This window comes from Stomoxys calcitrans, chromosome 1 (assembly GCF_963082655.1).
Source record: "Stomoxys calcitrans chromosome 1, idStoCalc2.1, whole genome shotgun sequence".
Classification (NCBI taxonomy): domain Eukaryota; kingdom Metazoa; phylum Arthropoda; class Insecta; order Diptera; family Muscidae; genus Stomoxys; species Stomoxys calcitrans.
The window spans coordinates 229,272,204-229,292,050 of NC_081552.1; the positions used below are offsets into that span (position 1 = coordinate 229,272,204).

At 36.7% G+C, this 19,847-nt stretch overlaps 1 protein-coding gene across 2 annotated transcripts in view; it reads right to left on the reverse strand.

Moving 5' to 3' along the window:
• Positions 1 to 19,847, reverse strand: part of LOC106092432 (2-oxoglutarate dehydrogenase-like, mitochondrial) — a 93,612-nt gene that overhangs the window by 31,460 nt on the left and 42,305 nt on the right. Inside the window, exon 11 of one of the 2 annotated variants that reach the window (XR_009396500.1) lies at positions 7,981 to 8,204. The exons of the other annotated variant lie outside the window; for it this stretch is intronic. The gene's annotated coding sequence lies outside the window, so the exon portion shown is untranslated. The remainder of the gene's footprint in view (positions 1 to 7,980; positions 8,205 to 19,847) is intronic. 2 annotated transcript variants of the gene reach the window in all.

Genomic DNA, 19,847 nt, shown 5'->3' on the forward strand with positions numbered 1-19,847 from the left:
ACACTTGCTAAGACGATTCAAAGTGATTTTGGCTGTAATCAATAGCAAAAAGATGATAAATTCAACCAAATTTGAAGCTTATAGTAATGACACAAAAAACATTTTATCTGATTTATATTCGTGGAAAGCTTTAACACCGACAGTACATAAAGTCTTACATCATGGCAAGGAAATTGTGGAATACAACATACTTCCGTTAGGAGAACTTACAGAAGAAGCTCAGGAATCCCGTAATAGAGATGTTAAACAGTTCCGGCTTTTCAATACCCGAAAGAGCACCAAATTTAACCAAAATTATGATTTACTTCAATATTTATTGTTATCGTCTGATCCGGTACTATACAGCATCAGAACTAAATGGCTACCAAAAATATGTGACGATATAGATAAGGACGATCCCGATGCCATTCAAATTAAAGAGCTTTTAAATTTTGATACCTTAGATTATTTGGTAGAGAATAAAATCAAATAATACAAAACTAAAATGCTTTTTTATTTTGGGAGTAGCTAATATACATATAAACGCACGCCGATGCGAAGTGTTTTCGCTCTAAAACACATATTTTTATTCCAATTTTTTTAAACTTTGGCAGGAGACCTTTTTTTATTCTAACACATTTGTATTGTAAACCCTGGGCAAATCTATCAATGTTTTAGTGTAGGCCCCATATAAGGTTCCATTTCACAAATAGACATTTTTATATAGAGTTTAATGAAGTGTAAATGAATTTTAGAGTAGATAGAATCCGAGTTGAGAAATGTTTTATACATTGTTGGAAAGGTATGAAAATTTCCTTTACGATAAGGTATGTTGCGTAAATATGGCTATAGTGTGTCATGTGCAATTAGGACAACAAAAACAAAATTTGGGAAATTCGACTTTTTTGAAAAATTGACTTTTTTATTGCCGGTTCCATAAAATGGAATAGAATAGAGATATTTCCATGATTCTTTTTGTGTTTTGTAGAAGAAGTGTTACCAAATAAAAGTTTATTTAACATCTTTGCAATAAAATGTGACGTAATACTTGTTTTTTAGCAATGAATATAGCACTACTTGAAAATTGACTTTTTTCAGTATTTTGATCGCTACGATCTCATTTATGGCTAGGATATGGCGAGACATACCTTAAAATGTTGGGAACATTTTAAGCTTTCATTTAAGTTCAAAAAAAGCGAAAAAATCCCCGTGGAACTTTTTTTCCAGTGAGAAACTTTTGAAGTTTAGTAAAAAAATTGGCCATTTTGGTCTTAAGATAACGGTGTTGTTTGATATCGAAATTAGCCAAATTAGCACTTAAAACTTTTCTTAATACCTCGACTTTGTGAAAATGGAAAGAAATGATAATGCTTTGACGGCCAAAGTTTGCGAAAACTTAAAGGAAATGGGAGTATCTTTTTTGAAAAATTTTGCAATTTTTTGACAAAAAAAATATTTTTCATATTGAAAACGATGCCATTTTTAAACCGCCAAAGATATTCACGTGATTCCTTTTGTATTTTATGCACACATATGCTGGCATAATTTGTGTGAAGTATGAAGTTTATAGCTTTAAAATTGACGGAGTTATTTAAAAAACACTGAAAAAAACCAAGGCCAAATTTTCATATTTTAAAATTAAACAATTCATAACTCCTTAACAGTACACGATGGCATGGTACTTTATGCATAAGTTTTTTAGATCTTGTCAAGCTCTTTCTCTAGAGTCCTAAATCATGTAAATCGGTTGAGTAGATCAAAAGTTATGGCCCCCAGAAGCTTGGAGAAGTCAAAAGTGGTCAACTTTGACACCCTGTAGCTCACCCTGTATTAAAGATATGGACCAACAACAGCACTTTTCTGAAAGCCTATGTCCTCCTCTACAAATGTCTAGAACATTTTGTATGGCTAAAATCAACAGATAAAAAGTTGTAGACTTATTTCCAATTTTTTTGCCATTTGGCCCACTGTGCGTCGTCATATCTACAGATTATTAAATGCAAAAAAAGCGTTGCTGTATCTTATACTAGGGAAAAAAAGAATTCTTTGCTGCGAAAATTAATTTTTTCGGGACATAATACGCCTTAAAATAAAAATAAAGAATTAAAATATCACATATGAAAACGCAAAAAGTAATTCAGAAGGATTGTTAAAAAAATTTTGAAAAATATTATTTTTTAATTGCTGTTTGCTGTCACAGGGAAAGGCTATTAAGGGATTAAGAAATATTTTTGCATTAAGAATTTCTTGAATTAGAGAAATTTTTAATGTATGTTTTGTTCGGAAAAAAAATTCATCATAAAAATTTATGTTTTTTTTTGAGATTCGTTTGAGTCATGTGACCTGAGAACAAACAACTGGACAATTGTTTATAGTTATGACTTATTATTATTATTATTCAAAATATATGCTGAAGTGTAGAGTGTTTACATTGATGCCTATCCTCATATTTATCCTTGGAGTGTTATATACACGAGACCTCAATAATAAATACAACCAAATCGATAGGTTAGTTTGAAAAATTAATGCGGATAGTATTTGCCGCAGTGTGTCAACCATGAGTTTCTTATATTTCTATCGCGTGTTAGGTAAAAAATAACGAAACTAATGAAAATAGTTCATTAAATTGTTTTTACGACACATTAAGCATTAATTAGGAAAATAATCGACTTGTAAGAAGTCTGCATTTTTTCAAAACGGAAAAAATTGCAGACTTTTGATATTAATTTTTCCCAAAAAGGGGGGGTCCCCTCCCCCTTATACCAATTTTCAAAAACGCCAAAACTCGGAGATGGGTGCACCGTTTTGAGACAAAATTTGTTCGCCTCTTTATGTGTAACCCAAATGCACAAAACTTGTATATAACTTTGCTATCAAATAACCAGGGGAGACGCCCCACCCAAACGGACATGTTTACCGACTGGGACAATATAGGTATTAAATGAAATCTATTTAAGAGTAGATAACGAACGTGATGTAAAAATTTGACTACAAGCTTTGGGGGGCCTCCCCATTCCCAAAAACCACCCAACAGGACATTGTACTGATGGGAACAAAATGGTTATCAAAGGAAAGGTACTTGGAAGCAGAGTGCATATATGATATAAGAATATGGCCTCTCCAACACCAAAAATCCTCAAAACAGGCATCTTAAAGATAAGATTCTTATATTTGTAGTATTATTTGAATGTCTCGAAATAATCTTTTATCAAGAAAACAATCTTTAATTATTAGTCATCTTTCCGTGTGAAACTTCCATTCACATTGACGACTGTAATACTAATCTTGTAAGAACTTTTTTTTAAACACAAGACATATAATAAAATATTATTTAATAAAAATAATATACGCAGTGCAGATTTGAGAACAATGGCAATTCGAAAACTCTTGTGCACATTTCAATTCAAAATGAAGTCTAGAGACATATAAACTAATATTTGTTTGGTTGTTGTTGTAGCCGCGTTTTCATGTGGAGGTGGCGAACCTCGTCAAGGTCCTGTAGGTAAGCAAGCTCGTTCCGGTCCAAAGGACCGATCGCCGCGGGAACAGTGTGGTCATTGGTTATTTAAAGGCGCCTATAACCCACCTTATCATATCGAGCATCATAGGCACTGAGCATTTGTAGAAGAGGCGGTGCCGCCCGGCCTCTAACTGAGACTCTCCGCTCGATACCGCTGATTGTCCGCGACTGCCGTTGCAGCTATTCCGTATAGAGCATTTTAATATTCGCAACATGTGGACGCGCCCGGTAGCTCGCGGCTAAGCTTCTCGTGACGGCCTGTATGGTGCTCACAGCTATCCCGTGCCGGGATATTTGTGTGGCAAAAGCCTTTGGTTATTGTTAACTAAAACTGTTATACTACTCATTTTCGTAATTTTAGCAGACACAACATTTGGTTTAGATTTGGCAAGTAAAAATAAGCACATTAGATTGACCCACTTTCTTTTTGGGAGAAATAACGTTTAAAAATAAATATTAATTTGAAACTGTTATACATAAGATTTTGCCAATGAAATACTGTAATACCCTAAAACCTGTGCCTATGTTTTGAAGTACAAGTCATTAATATTAATTCTATTGATTAAAAATATTTTATAACAACTTAAACTATTATATAAACTTGAAATTATTATACTCGTCTTGATACCCAACAAAACTAAGAATATATAAATTGATTTAAAAATTCAAACTGTTATACACCTATTATTCGTCAAGCAAATATAGATAATTAAAATTTTATGGAAGTTAGATGTGAATTGAAGTTTTGCATTTACATTGAAAATTAGGAATTTTTACAAAACTGTTATACAAATTTTATTTTTTATATTTTCGAATCAACAAAAATACTTAAATCTATATTTCATTGCTAAATTTGGAATGAAAATTTGCTTACAAAAATAATTAAAATCAATATCATTAGCAATCAAAATGAGTGTTACGTTATAAGTTCCGTAACTGTTATACAAGTAAGCAAACACATCTGTGGTGATAAATACATTTTTTAGAATCTTAATGATTTAAAACGTTCTCCTCCTTTTCTTACCTTTTTATAAAATAAAAAAAAAAATATTTTTCGTCTAAAGATGTGTTTGTTGAATTTGTTCAACAGTTACGGAACACATAACGTATCACAAATTCAGTAGGGAGGTTTTTGTTTAAATTTGAAAACTGTTATACACATATTTTTCCATTCAAAAATTTGTTTGTTGAATTTAGTTAACAGTTACGTATCACAAATTCAGTAGGAAGATTTTTATTTACATTTGTTTTGTAGATTGAAAAATAACGATTATTGAAAACTGTTATACACGCAGTTTGTTAATGGAATGTAAATGTAAATGAATATGTATCAACTCTATTAATTTCTTATTAGTTTGATTTTTTTTTGTCACTTTTTGAATATAAGAAAACTCACAGAATATTGGAAATCAAAGATCATTGCAAACTGTTATACACATATTTTTCCGTGATAAGCTTCATTGGTCCTGCCCTAAAAGTTTTTTGCTAGTAATATGTTTTACTATAGAAATTAATTATAGTCTCAAAATAAATTAAAGAAACAAATTTTCCAAAACTGTTATACACCAGGCTTTCTTTAAAGAAATGTAAATTTACTGACAGAAACAATTTGAAACAAAACTTATTATCAATCGAAATGAGTTACGTTATGAGTTCCGTAACTGTGATACAAATTAAGCAAACACATCTTTGGTGTTAAATAATTTTTTGATTTAAAACAAACTTTTCCTCCTTTTCCCTCTTTCAAAAAAAAAAGTATTTTACATCCAAAGATGTGTTTGTTGAATTTGTTTAACAGTTACGGAACACATAACGTATCACAAATTCAGTAGGGAGGTTTCTATTTAAATTTGTTTTGTAGATTGAAAAATAACGATTATTGAAGACTGTTATACAGGCAGTTTGTTAATGGAATGTACATTTAAATGAGTATGTATCAGCTCATTTAATTCCTTATTAGTTTGAATATATTTTTTGACTTTTTGAATATAAGAAAAATTCACAAAATATTGCAAATCAAAGATTATTGCAAACTGTTATACCTGACCTTTGAAAACTGTTATACACATATTTTTCCCTCATTTTGGAAATTCACGATTATTATAAAGCTTTTATAAGCTTCTTTTGAAAACTGTTATACACAACTTTTTTTATTCTTATATTTGTAAATATAATAAACTTTAAAATGTTTTGCGTATACTATTATCTTAGCTGTTATACAAAAACATGGGAAGTGTTTAAAGAACATATTATTGTTTAAAATTACTAAAAAGTTCTTCGAATAGTATAAATACAATATGTAAAATGCAATTTTTTTAAAAAAATCGTTAACTGTTATACTTACTTCAATTTTTTTGATTTTAGTAACATCAAAATTCTATATTAAAATTCAATTATATGAAAAATTTAATGATTTTAAGTGAAAATGAAGATCTTCTGATCTTATCATTAGATAATTTAAAATAACAAAAACTTGTGCTTTTAGTCCGATTATTTCGATTAAAACTTCAAGCTCTGCGCAAAGCTTGTGCTTTTAGTTTTAAATGAGATACCACAACTTATCATGAAAACTCAGATGGAGCAACATTTTCTTTTCAGATTAAAACTAAATCTTTTTAATAGATGCCTTAAATGCAAGTAATATTGCAAAATACCAAAAAACGGGACATTTTAACTAGCAAACAAAACCTTTTTAAAACTGTTATACTTTTTGTGTAATTTCATTTCACTTATCCTTACTTAGCTTTGAACTATTGAGAGTGTAAATATTTTATAAATTTAATTTAATTTAGTTTATAATTTTCTTTTTTGTTTATCTCGTTTGAGTTTAATTAAAAAATTTTAAGTTTTATATTAAAATTTTTTAATGATCTCTAATACATTCTTGTGACGCTGTGTATAAAGAACATAATTTGTTTTTAGTCGTTTTATTTAAGTGTTTCTAGAATAATATTTTTTGTGTAAATAAATTTTAATTGTATTTTAAATTATGTTCAAAAATTAAACCAAAGATAAAAAATATGGAAATTTTAAAACATCCTTCATTGCATAAAATAATCATGAAATTAATATTGTCAAAGTAAAATGGAAAATAATAAAATAAATTTTTATATTATCTAGTTTAGCTTCCTTGCATTAATGTTTTTAATTTTTAATTTTTTTCATAAAAATTTTTTGTCTTTTAGAAAAATTAGTTCTAGAACCCTTACTTCGTTTATAGGCTTTGTTATTATTTATTGCATTGCAAATTGTTTACTACATTTATTTCATTAATTATAAAACATATTTCTATAGAAATATGTCCACATGTTTGTATATACAATTAAAAATGACATTGCAAAAAGTCCCATAATAAAATATGAACAATTTTATGTTAAAATTGAATGTGCTATTATTTATTGGTTTTTAATGAAATCGTGGGTAGGTAAATTTTTTAAATTTCGCTACATCCTAACACGTCTTTTTGGAAGTGGATTTTTCCTAAAGCATGTTTAAGCTGGCTATCAAAACATTCAGAGCTATGGGTCCATTACATTTGCAACACAGATCCTTTCTGTGTCAACCCAAATTTGAAGGAAAACAATTATATTCTACTACCAAAGACCTTTCATTGGTGTCCTTTTCCCTCCCGAACCGACTTAATGTTTTTCCCTTTTTTTGAGCTAGGTGACTCCCAGACACTTATCCCCCTACACTTGGGTCCAAATGATAATATAAAAAGATTGCTCTACTGTCATAGACATTTTATTTGAGTCATTTATTGTCGCGATCTACATGTGCTGTTGAAGGACTGGACGTGACCCAAATAATTCCCAGATCACATACCTTTCATTTGATACCCATATTGCCCCAGCGTTCTAGGTTCTAGGTTCTCTTACATGCCTTTCATTTGATACTCAAAATGTCCCAATCGGTAAACATGTCTGGTTGTTTTGGTTTTGGGGTGGGGCGTCCCCCCAGGTTATGTGATTCCAATGTTTTATACCAAACTAATGTTCGCTTAAAACAGTGCATCCATCTCCGAGATCTGGCGTTTATGAAAATTAGGGTAAGGGGGAGGGTCCGCCCCCCCTTAAAGACGTCAAATCGCGCGATCTAGGCGGCCAATTGACTGGTCCCGAACGTGAAATAAAATGTTCACCTAACTTGCCTCTCAATAATGCATGTGGCACCGTCTTGTTGAAACCTCATGTCATGCAAGTCATGCTCACCATTCACAGTTACGTTACGATTCGCATCATCTTTGAAGAAGTACGGTCCAATGATGCCACCAGCCCATAAACTGAGCTTCATCTTAAAAGCACGCATTTTGTTAAGGTTAGGTTAGATTAGGTTAGGTTGAAAAAAGGGTGCATATATTAATCCGCCCCATGCCACTATGGACATACACCAAAGCCAGTAATCGGCTTGCTGTGCGCTCTACAAACTATAAAGTAACCTCTAAAAAGAGAATTTTAAGTTAGGAATTCCGTGCTACTTACAAAATCCTTAATTGTTTTCAATGCCACTCCCCTAAGTCGGTTCATGTCTAATATTGTGTCTCCACCTATGTGCCGGTATGTGTTGTATGCGAAAGCCGGGCAATGACAAAGGAAATGTACCACAACGTCTCATCATCTTTCCCGAAATGCCCTACACATGCTATCACTTGCCGCACCGATTTACCATAAGTGAGCTCGTAGTCCTATGTGTCCCGTTATGATACCTATAGCTATACTGACCTCCTTCTTGCTTCCATTCAGTGATAGCCTCGTCTTCTCACGATCTGGATCCCCCCACAGGATTTTCGCCGTCCTACCGACCGTTTCGCTGTTCCACAATGTTGCATGCGCATTCGTCGCCCACTCCCTTAACTCAGACTGCGCCGACCCGAAAGGCTTCGGGTTAACCAAGTTCATTAACGGCAGTCCTCTGGCCTTCACCGCCAAATCGTCTGCCCTTTCATTTCCCCTTACTACGTTATGGCCTGGCACCCGGATTTCGCCATCCTCAGAGAAGGCGTTAATCTCCTTCTTACACTGCAAGACTGTTCGTGACCTTACCGTCCTGGTTGTTATTGCCCTTATGGCAATTTTACTGTCAGTAAAGATGTTCAGACTCGACTTCCTCGCGTTAGGACCACACCACTTCACGCATTCCGTGATCGCCCAGATCTCCGCCTGCAGGACCGTCAGTCCTTGGGTTCTCAATGTAAACCCCCAGGCCCACTCTGTCCTCTAGCTTTGATCCATCTGTGTAACATGATCTTCCAGATGGCAATACTGGGGTTCCGTCAATCCAAAACTATGCCGATGGCAGCAGTGCCTCGTACTCGACTTCAAGGTTCATCTCAGATATTCGATCGGAGACCTCTCCACTTCATTCCAGGTGTCCTATCGTCGCCTCGATTATACCGCGATGGTATGAGCTGCTCCCCTCCTCAATCCATTCTCCCATCGCCTTAAGTCTCATAGTCGCTGTGGCTGCCTCACACTTAAACTGTATGTCGATGGGTCGGATATCTAGAATAGTCTCCATGTTGAATTTAGGAATCGGTTCAGATTTAGATATAGCTACCATATATGTATATCGCCCGATTTTTACTTTTCGAGCCACTGCAAGCGCATTTATTGAACAATCTTCTCAAAATTTTATACAACACTTTCCTCGACGACAACCACAATGTCTAAGAAGTTTTGCTTGAAATCGGTTCAGATTTAGATATAGCTCCCATATATATGTTTTTCCGATTTTGAAAAATATTGCAATAAACTGCTCATTTGTTAACCGATTCTCTCGAAATTCGGCAGGAAGGACTTTCTTATGACTCTCGACATTACTGGTGAATTTCTTAGAAATCGGTCCAGATTATAGATATAGCTGCCATATATGTATATCGCCCGATTTTCACTTTCAGAACCACTGCAGGCGTATTTATTGATCAATTTTGCCAAAATTTTGCACAACGCTCTCCTTGACGACTACTACAATATCTTAGAAGTTTGGTCCAACCTCGGTTCAAATTTAGATATAGCTCTCATATATATGTTCGTCAGATTTTAGGTATTAGTATGGAAGGAAAAAAATCTTAATGGGCCCTTCGCGTTTCTGATTGTTGGGATAGTCATTTGCAAAAAAGTCCACTAGACCATACGTCTACGGTGAAAATCGGCTAAAATGGCAGCTATATCAAAATGTAGCCCAACTTGGACCATATTCGGTTCGGATATCGGTAGGCATAGTATATCTCACCGTTCCAAATTTCTGCAAAATCGGGTAATAAATGGGAAAATTTTGGACTTAAGATTGAATATCGGCAGATCGGTCTATGTGGCAGCTATGTCGAAATATAGTCCGATTTGGACCATATTCGGTTCGGACATCATTGGGCATAGTACAACTCACTGTTCAACATTTCAGCGAAATAGGGTAAAAAATGCGGCAATTATGGGCTTAAGATTAAAAAAATCGGCAGATCAGTCTATATGGCAGCTATATCGAAATAAAGTCAGATTTAGACCATATTCGGTTCGGACATCGGTAGGCATGGTACAACTCACCGTTCAAAATTTCAGTGAAATCGGGTAATAAACATGGCTTTTATGTATATTTGGCCGCTCTTTCCATACAAGCCCGACCACAGTGAATCCGCAGCGATAATTATCTAGATCAGAAAATCTTAAGATATAGCTTCTATATATACCGATCTCCAGGTATAGGGTCTTAAGTCCATGAAAATCGCGTTTATTACCCGATCTGGATGAAAGTTGGAATATGAGATCCCTTGACATCTGCACTGAATATGAACCAAATCCCGATTTAGGGTGTCTTAATCCCATAAGGAGCATTTATCACTCGTTTTTTTCTGAAATTTGAGTAACAGAGTTTTACTACACCCCCGACATTTTGTTCTGAATAAGGTCTACATAGGACCATTTTTGGGCGATTTACCGAATAAGGGTCTTGAGGCCATAAAAGGCACATTATCACCCAAATTCGATGGGGTTTTGATCAGAGAGTTATAGTTGGCCCCTCGGCAACTCTTGTAATAACAAACGGAACAATTCATTCACTTATAAAATCGGGAAACCTGCTTTTGAAAACCGAACTGATCACCGTCGCACAGTGGGAGAAAATCGAAAAAAAACAAGTAAAAAATATGCCGTGTGAGAACGGATAGAAATATCTTTGAAATATTCTATTGCAGATAAAAGTGTCCTTATTAAAAAATAAAAATAAATTCTACCCGATATTTTTTACAAAAATCCCCAAAATACCCCTGTTGGGCAAAAAAGCTTTCAAAATCGGCATTTTTTAGTAAATTTGCCGTGGAGCCTACAAATGTTGCTAGGTGCAAAAGAAGAGTAAAAACACAACAGGTGTCCAATTGGGGGGTCTGGGCTATGGAATTTTTGAACTCTAGGGGGTTTTTGCAGGATGGTGGTATATTCATTTTGTCATTCCGTTGGCAACACATCAAAGTATCCATTTCCGACCCTATAAAGTATATATTGGGTTGCCCAAAAAGTAATTGCGGATTTTTTAAAAGGAAGTAAATGCATTTTTAATAAAACTTAGAATGAACTTTAATCAAATATACTTTTTTTTTCTAAAGCAAGCTAAAAGTAACAGCTGATAACTGACAGAAGAAAGAAAACAATTACAGAGTCACAAGCTGTGAAAAAATTTGTCAACGCCGACTATATGAAAATTCCGCAATTACTTTTTGGGCAACCCAATATATTTTTGATCCTCGTACAAATCTAAGACGGTCTAGCCATGTCCGTCCGTCTGTCTGTTCAAATCGCGCTACAGTGTTCAAAAATGGAGATATTGGACTGAAACTTGGCACAGACAAATTTTTTGTCCATAGGCAGGTTAAGTTCGAAGATGGGCTCTATCGGACTATATCTTGATATAGCTCTTATCTAGACTGATCCACCGATTTAAGGTCTTAGACCCATAAAAGCCACATTTATTATCCGATTTTGATGAAATTTAGCACAGTGAGTTGTGTTGGTCCACTCGACTTCCTTCTTCAATTTGGCTCAGATCGGTCCAGATTTGGATATAGCTGCCATAAAGATCGTTACCCCGATTTAGGGTCTTAGGCCCATAAAAGCCACATTTATTATCCGATTTTGCTGAAATTTGGGACAGTGAGTTGTGTTGGGCCACTCGACTTCCTTCGTCAATTTGGCTCAAATTGGTCCAGATTTAGATACAGCTGCCATATATACCGATCCGCCGATTTAGGGCTCTTAGGTCCATAAAAGACCTATTTATAAGCCGATTTTGTTGAAATTTGGGACAGTGAGTTTTGTTGGGCCACTCGACTTCCTTCTTCAATTGGCTCAAATCGGTCCAGATTTGGATATAGCTGCCATAAAGATCGTTACCCTGAATTAGGGTCTTAGGCCCATAAAAGCCACATTTACTATCCGATTTTGCTAAAATTTGGTACAGTGAGTTGTGTTAGGCCCTTCGCAATTTGTCTGCAATGGGCCCAGATGGGTCCAGATTTGGATATAGCTGCCATATAGACCGATACCCCGATTTAGGGTCTTAGGCCCATAAAAGCCACATTTGTTATCCGATTTTGCTGAAATTTGGGACAGTGTTAGGGCCTTCGATATTTAGGGGTTAGCCAAAAGGCTCCCAGACAACCTTAGGCCTTGAAGTTTAGCACACGCTCTCGTTAGCACCTCAGCTCTAAGAATTTAAAATTTTAAAGAGATAACTCTACACGTTCTCACACGACATATTTTTTACTATTTTTTTCGATTTTCTCCCACTGTGCGTCGTTTGGGTACTTTCGAAAGGGGGATTGATCGAGAGACGAATTCCTTGGCCATGTCATCCTTTAGTTAAAGGAGCCTTACAAGGATCTTCGTCTAGATATTCAATAAATTGTGATGATGTTTCTTCTATATATGGTGGTGGAGAATCCACTGGAGATATTTCAGTCACTTAACACTTAAGCAAGCAACGTTTAAATGATTAATATATCATATGCAAAATCTTCAATAATCACCTACACATGCTCTTTTAAAACCTTTTCAATTTGCCATTAAATTTATTTTCCAACAAAATGTTAAGAAAGAAAAAAAAAAATCGCTTCACAGACAAGCCCACACTCATAAATTTCACTTACATCGAGAAAATTATGTGGCTGAGGTTAACCACCGCGAGCATCATTAATTTTTCAGTCGGACATATTTACGATGAGCTCTTCAACGTAGATTCTACAAATTACAGAGGAACCTCGCACCTGAACTTGGTAGTGAAATGTGTGAAAAACGCCCCTCAACTTGGTTGAATAAGTAGTGGGCATATTTTAATGGTGTCCTTCGGGCAAGACAAACACATGTTCCATAAATAAATAAAAGCTCGTTTGCTATCTCCTCCGCTTAAGCAATGTTGACAAAGAAAAGAAGCAGCAACAGCAACAGTTCATGGGTTAGTTGAATATAAACAAAAAAAAAAAAAACGTTTTTCATTACTCACAAAAGCAAACAAATTTTCATGTTTCTCATCAAAATTAAAAGCAAAACAGATTTTTGAAATAAAATTTTTCATACATACATATATTGGGAAAAATGCCTTTATAGAAAAAAAAGAACACACACACAAATTACAACTACTTATATGCCCATGTTATATAGATGCGTGTGTGTGTGTGTGGATGCATATTTCAATCAAGTGAAAACACTGAAGGCAATGCCCAAAAATGCTAATTTTTGTTCAAAACAAAAATAAAAGCTTGTTTTTTTTTTTTCGTTGCTCTTCATAATCCATCCTAACATGGCCCAGCTGGTGGGTGATCTTTTCGCCTCGACAACATCCATTACGACGAACCACGATGATAACGAGAAAGACACTGACAACGACGGCGACGACGACGACGACGATTCATTCATTCATGTATTCACTTGAATGACGTAGACCATGTCGTGCAAGCGATATTTTCAAGCAAATAATTTTTCTTAATGAATTTGAGTGTTATTAATAAATAAAATCAAAATATCTGCATGGGCAGTATGGATTGCTTGAGAGGTGACTAATTAATTTGATTGATTTGTGAGTATTCAATTGACAAAAAACAAGTAAAAGCGTGCTAAGTTCGGCCGGGCCGAATCTTATATACCCTCCACCAAGGAGCGCATTTGTCGAGTTCGTTTCCCGGCATCTCTTCTCAGGCAAAAAAGGATATAAGAAAAGATTTGCTCTGCTTTTAGAGCGATATCAAGATATGGTCCAGTTCGGACCACATTTAAATTATATGTTGGAGACCTGTGTAAAATGTCAGCCAATTCGAATAAGAATTGCGCCCTTTGGGGGCTCAAGTAGTCAAAATAGAGAGATCGATTTATATGGGAGCTATATCGGGCTATAGACCGTTTCAGACCATAATAAACATGTATGTTGCTGGTCATAAGAGGATCCGTCGTAGAAAATTTCAGGCAAATCGGATAATAATTGCGACATCTAGAGGCTCAAGAAGTCAAGATCCCAGATCGGTTTATATGCCAGCTATATCAGGTTATGAACCGATTTGAACCTTATTTGGCACAGTTGTTGAATGTAAGAATAAAATATGTCATGCAAAATTTCAGCCAAATCGGATAGGAATTGCGCTCTCTTGAAGCTCAAGAAGTCAAGTCCCCAGATCGGTTTTTATGATAGCTATATCAGGTTATAAACCGATTTGAACCATACTTAGCACAGTTGTTGGATATCATAACAAAATACTGCGAGCAAAATTTCATTCTAATCGGATAAGAATTGCGCACTCTAGAGGCTCAAGAAGTCAAGACCCAATATCGGTTTATATGGCAGCCATATCAGGTTATGGACCGATTTGAAACACACTAGCGCCCTCTAGAAGCTCAATAAGTCAAGACCCAAGATCGATTTATATGGGAGCTGTATCGGGCTATAGACCGATTCATACCATAATAAACACTTATGTTGATGGTCATGAGAGGATCCGTCGTACAAAATTTCAGGCAAATCGGATAGTAATTGCGACCTCTAGAGGCTCAAGAAGTCAAGATCCCAGATCGGTTTATATGCCAGCTACATCAGGTTATGAACCGATTTTAACCCTTTTTAGCACAGTTGTTGAAAGTAAGAATAAAATACGTCATGGAAAATTTCAGCCAAATCGGATAAGAATTGCGCCCTCTAGAGGCTCAAGAAGTCAAGATCCCAGATCGGTTTGTATGCAAGCTACGTCAGGTTATGAACCGATTTGAACCTTATTTGACACAGTTGTTGAAAGTAAGAATAAAATATGTCATGTAAAATTTCAGCCAAATCGGATAGGAATTGCGCCCTCTTGAAGCTCAAGAAGTCAAGTCCCCAGATTTTTATGATAGCTTTTTTTTTATGACAGCTATATCAGATTATAAACCGATTTGAACCATACTTTACATAGTTGTTAGATATCATAACAAAATACTGCGAGCAAAATTTCATTCAAATCGGATAAGAATTGGGCCCTCTAGTGGCTCAAGAAGTCAAGACCCAAGATCGGTTTATATGGCAGCTATATCAGGTTATGGACCGATTTGAATCATACTTGGCACAGTTTTTTGGATATCATAACAAAACACATGGTGCAAAATTTCATTCTAATTGGATAAGAATTGCGCACTCTAGAGGCTCAAGAAGTCAAGACCCAAGATCGGTTTATATGACAGCTATATCAAAACATGGACCGATATGGTCCATTTACAATACCAACTGACCTACACTAATAAGAAGTATTTGTGCAAAATTTCAAGCGGCTAGTTTTAATCCTTCGGAAGTTAGCGTGCTTTCGACAGACAGGCGAACGGACGGACAGACGACGGACAGACGGACATGGCTGGATGGACATAAAATGTCGCGACGATCAAGAATATATATACTTTATGGAGTCTCAGACGAATATTTCGAGTAGGTACAAACTGAATGACGAAATTAGTTTACTCTCCATCCTATGGTGGAGGTAGAAAAATATATGCGATAGAAGGAAAATATCGTAGGAAAATGTTTTTCTCATAATTCCGAATGCGAAAGTCTGTATATTTATATGTGTATTATAAGAGTTTTCGCGACGGTACGTTTATTTATTTTATGGTGATATTATTTAAATTTACATCATCAAATGACACTTCTATGTGATATTTATGGGGACGTAATTCTTAGAGAATTACGTCCCCATAGAATTCTTAGAGAATTACGGCCGATTTTAGCACGGCATGCTAAAATCGGCCGTGCCTAATCTTATATACCCTCCACTATGGATCGCATTTGTCGAGTTCTTTGCGAGGTATCTCTTTTTAGCCAAACAAAGAATTATAAATAAGAACTGTTGTGCTATTGGAGCTATATCAAATTATAGTCCGATTCGGACCATAAATGAATGCTGAACATTGTAGAAGTCATTGTGTAATATTTTATTCCATTCGGATAAAAATTGCGCCTTGTAGGGGCTCAAGAAGCAAAATCGGCAGATCGGTTTATATGAGAGCTGTATCAAGCTATTAATCCATTGAGACCATATTAGAAACCTAAATTGAAGGTCATGGGAGAAGCCGTTGTACAAAAATTCAGCCAAATCGGATGAGAATTACGCCCTCTAGAGGCCCAAGAAGTCAAGATCCCAGATCTGTTTATATGGCAGTTATATCAGGTTATTGACCGCTTTGCGTCATACTTGTCACAGTTATTGAAGTCACAACAAAACACTTCATGCAAAATTTCAGCAAAATCGAATGAGAATTGCACACTCTATTGGCCCAAGAAGTCAAGATCCACTATCGGTAAATACAGCTTAACCAGCTTATGAACCGATTTGAATCATACTTGACACAATTGTTGGAAGTATACCAAAACTTAGTTTACTTTAATTGGCTATGACAGAATATTTGTTCCACTAGCCGAAAAGCAGTCCAAGCGCCTCGATCTTCTGCGCTCATTCTAAAATCTCTGACACCAAGTTTCGAGGTTTCTCCCACCACTTGATCTTTCCATCCGGCTTTTGGTCTTCCCGGTTTGCGTGTACCACCGTGTTTGCCTTCAAAACACTTCTTTGCTGGAGCTTCTTCATCCATTCTGACAACATGACCGCATCCGTTGTATTTTGATGCGTGTAACGATGCTATCGTGGTCATACAGCTCATAAAGCTCGTGGTTCATATGTCGCCTATATTCTCCATATATTTTACGAAGAATCTTTCTCTCAAACACTCCAGGCACTGCCTCATTTGCTTTGACAAGTACTCATGCATCAGAACCATATAACAACACCGGTAGTATCAGTGTCTTGTATAGTGTAATCGTCGTCTGTCGAGAGGTGGCCTTTTTTTCTAAACTGTTTACTTAGTCCAAAGTAGCATCTGTTTGCCAGTATTATTCTTCACTTAATCTCAAAACTGGTGTCATTCGTTTCGGTTACGGAGGTAGATATAGTTAATGACAATCTCAATGTTGTGGTTCCCTTTCTTTCTTTCTCCATTTTCTTTATCTGCTCGGTTGTGCAAGGTTTTTTGGGAGTTGAAACCATCCATTTCGTCTTATCTCCATGTACTGCCAGACCCATTTTCACTGACTCTTTCGATTCTTTCAAAGGCTGCAGTTACTATTTCCGGTGACCGACCTATGATGTAGATATCGTCGGCATAGGCGAGTAGCATGTGCTCTCTTGTGATTAGTGTGCCATATCTATTCACATCTGCATCTCGTATAATCTTCTCCAATAGGATATTAAAGAGATCTCCTTGTCAGAAACCTCGTTTGGTATTAAATGGTTCGGAGAGATTCTTTCCTATTCTTACTGAGAAACGCGTATCAGCATCCTGTCATCCTGCAGAGTCTTATCAATTTTGCAGGGATGCCAAACTCAGACATGGTTTGAAATACCTTTGAACGTAAAGGAGTATCGAAGGCGGCTTTGTAGTCAACAAAGAGATGGTAGGTGTTGATTTGTCCTTCTCGGGCCGTTTCCAGTATTTGGCGCAGTGTGAATATCTGGTCCAGGGTGGATTTACCTGGTCCAAAGCTGCATTGATAAGGCCCAATTATCTCACTGACTTTAGGTTTTAATCTTTCACACAGTACGCTCGAGAGAATCTTGTATGCGATGGAGAGGAGACTTATAGTTGGCACATTCCGTTTTGTCTCCTTTCTTGTGCTGGGGGGTTCCAATCATCGGGTACGCGTTCTTCTACCCACATTGCGCAGATAAGCTGATGCATACGCCTTATCAGTGTGTCGCCTCCGGTCTTAAATAGTTCAGCGGGTAACCCGTCGGCTCCTACAGCCTTGTTGTTCTTTAGTCGAGTCACTGCTACTTAGTATGCTGAGGTTCCAATCATCGGGTATGCGTTCTTCTAGCCACATTGCGCAGATAAGCTGATGCATACGCCTTATCAGCGTGTCGCCTCCGGTCTTAAATAGTTCAGCGGGTAACCCGTTGTAGGCCACCATAGCGCAGAGGTTAGCATATCCGCCTATGACCCTGAACGCCTAGGTTCGAACGGTGGTTTTTCCCTCCTAATGCTGGCGGTACTATGCCATGTAAAACTTCTCTTCAAAGAGCTGTCGCATTGCAGCACGCCATTCGGACTCGGCTATATCATTGAGCTTAAAACTTGAATCGGACTGCACTCATTGATATGTGAGAAGTTTGCCCCTGTTCCTTAGTGGAATGTTCATGGACAAAATTTGCATTTGCGTAACCCGTCGGCTCCTGCTGTCTTGTTGTTCTTTAGTCGGGTCAATGCTACTTGGACCCTATTCTGACTAGGAGGTAAACATGCTATACCATCATCAGGGATTCGTTCTGCGGTATCCTCTTCGCCGCCAACGTCGGACACTAGCAGTTGAGTAAAATGTTCTTTCCATATCCTCAGCATGTTATCTGTGTCAGTTACCAGATCTCCTTCTTTGTCTCTGCAGGAGGATATGCCTGCACCAAAGCCATCGGTTTGATGTTAAATTCTTTGGTAGAATTTCCTGACTTCATTCTGACTCCTGTTCATCTCAATTCGCTCACACTCACGTCTTTCCATTTCCTTTTTCTTTCTGTGGAATAGACGTTTCTTCTCTCTCCTTTTCTCCCGATACCTCTCCTTAATCTGGCGCATTGCTACTGATTGCAGGGTTGCTCTATATGCCGCATTCTTGGCTTCAGTAGCATATTGACACTCTTGGTCGTACCTTGGGTTTCTTGGAGGAGGCTTCCGGCGCCCAAGTACGGATTTCGCGGCATTTTCCATGGAGTGGGCAATAGTTTGCTACTGCGCCATTACATCATCGGAACAAGGAGTGCTTTCATCAAGCAGTTGGGTCAGTCGAGTGGAGTATGCCTCTGCCATTTGTTGTGTTAGCAGCTCTTCAATGTCCAGCTGCCGTGCAGTGTCAGATCGTACTTTTCTAGCCATGTAAACGGGTGCGAACCTTTGCTGCAACAAGTTAATGATCCGAATCTATATTCGTTGCACGGATCGATGGTGCATCTGACACACTGGATGAATGCCTTCCATCTATCACAACGTGATCAATTTGGTTTATCGTGTTTTGATCGGGTGACAGCCATGTGGCTTTGTGAATATTTTTATGTTGAAATCTGGTGCTTTGGGTTGCCCAAAATGTAATTGCGGATTTTTCATATAGTCGGCGTTGACAAATTTTTTCACAGCTTGTGACTCTGTAATTGCATTCTTTCTTCTGTCAGTTATCAGCTGTTACTTTTAGCTTGCTTTAGAAAAAAAGTGTAAAAAAAGTATATTTGATTAAAGTTCATTCTAAGTTTTATTAAAAATGCATTTACTTTCTTTTAAAAAAATCCGCAAATACTTTTTGGGCAACCCAATACTAACTACCATTTTTTTTGCCGCGGCGAAATCTATCAGCCTCAACCCATTACTAGACGTTATCTCGTGGAGGCTAAATTTTTCGACTGTTTGACCAAAAATGTCTTCCTTCCCTATCTTCGCATTAAAATCTCCCAGAATGATTTTAATATCATGGGTGGGGCAGCGGTCATATTCTCTCTCTAGGCGCTCGTAGAAAATATCCTTGGTCTGAACCAAGAATAGAGCTGTCTTAGAAAATTTCTGGCTGGAATTAGGAAAGCGGAGGTTTAACAGGGCAAAAGACAGGAGAGCACCACACGATTGGCACGTCTATAAGGCTGAACTAGGAAAATACACGAGCGAGCTGAGAAGGTTCAGTTAGGTTGATATTAATCGGCCCCATGCCATTAGGGACATACGCCAGTAATACGCTTGAGGTGCGCTCTAAATACTAAAGAGTAACCTCCAACTCCTTGCTACTTGCAATTTTGCCCATGAACATTCCACAAAGGGACAGGGGC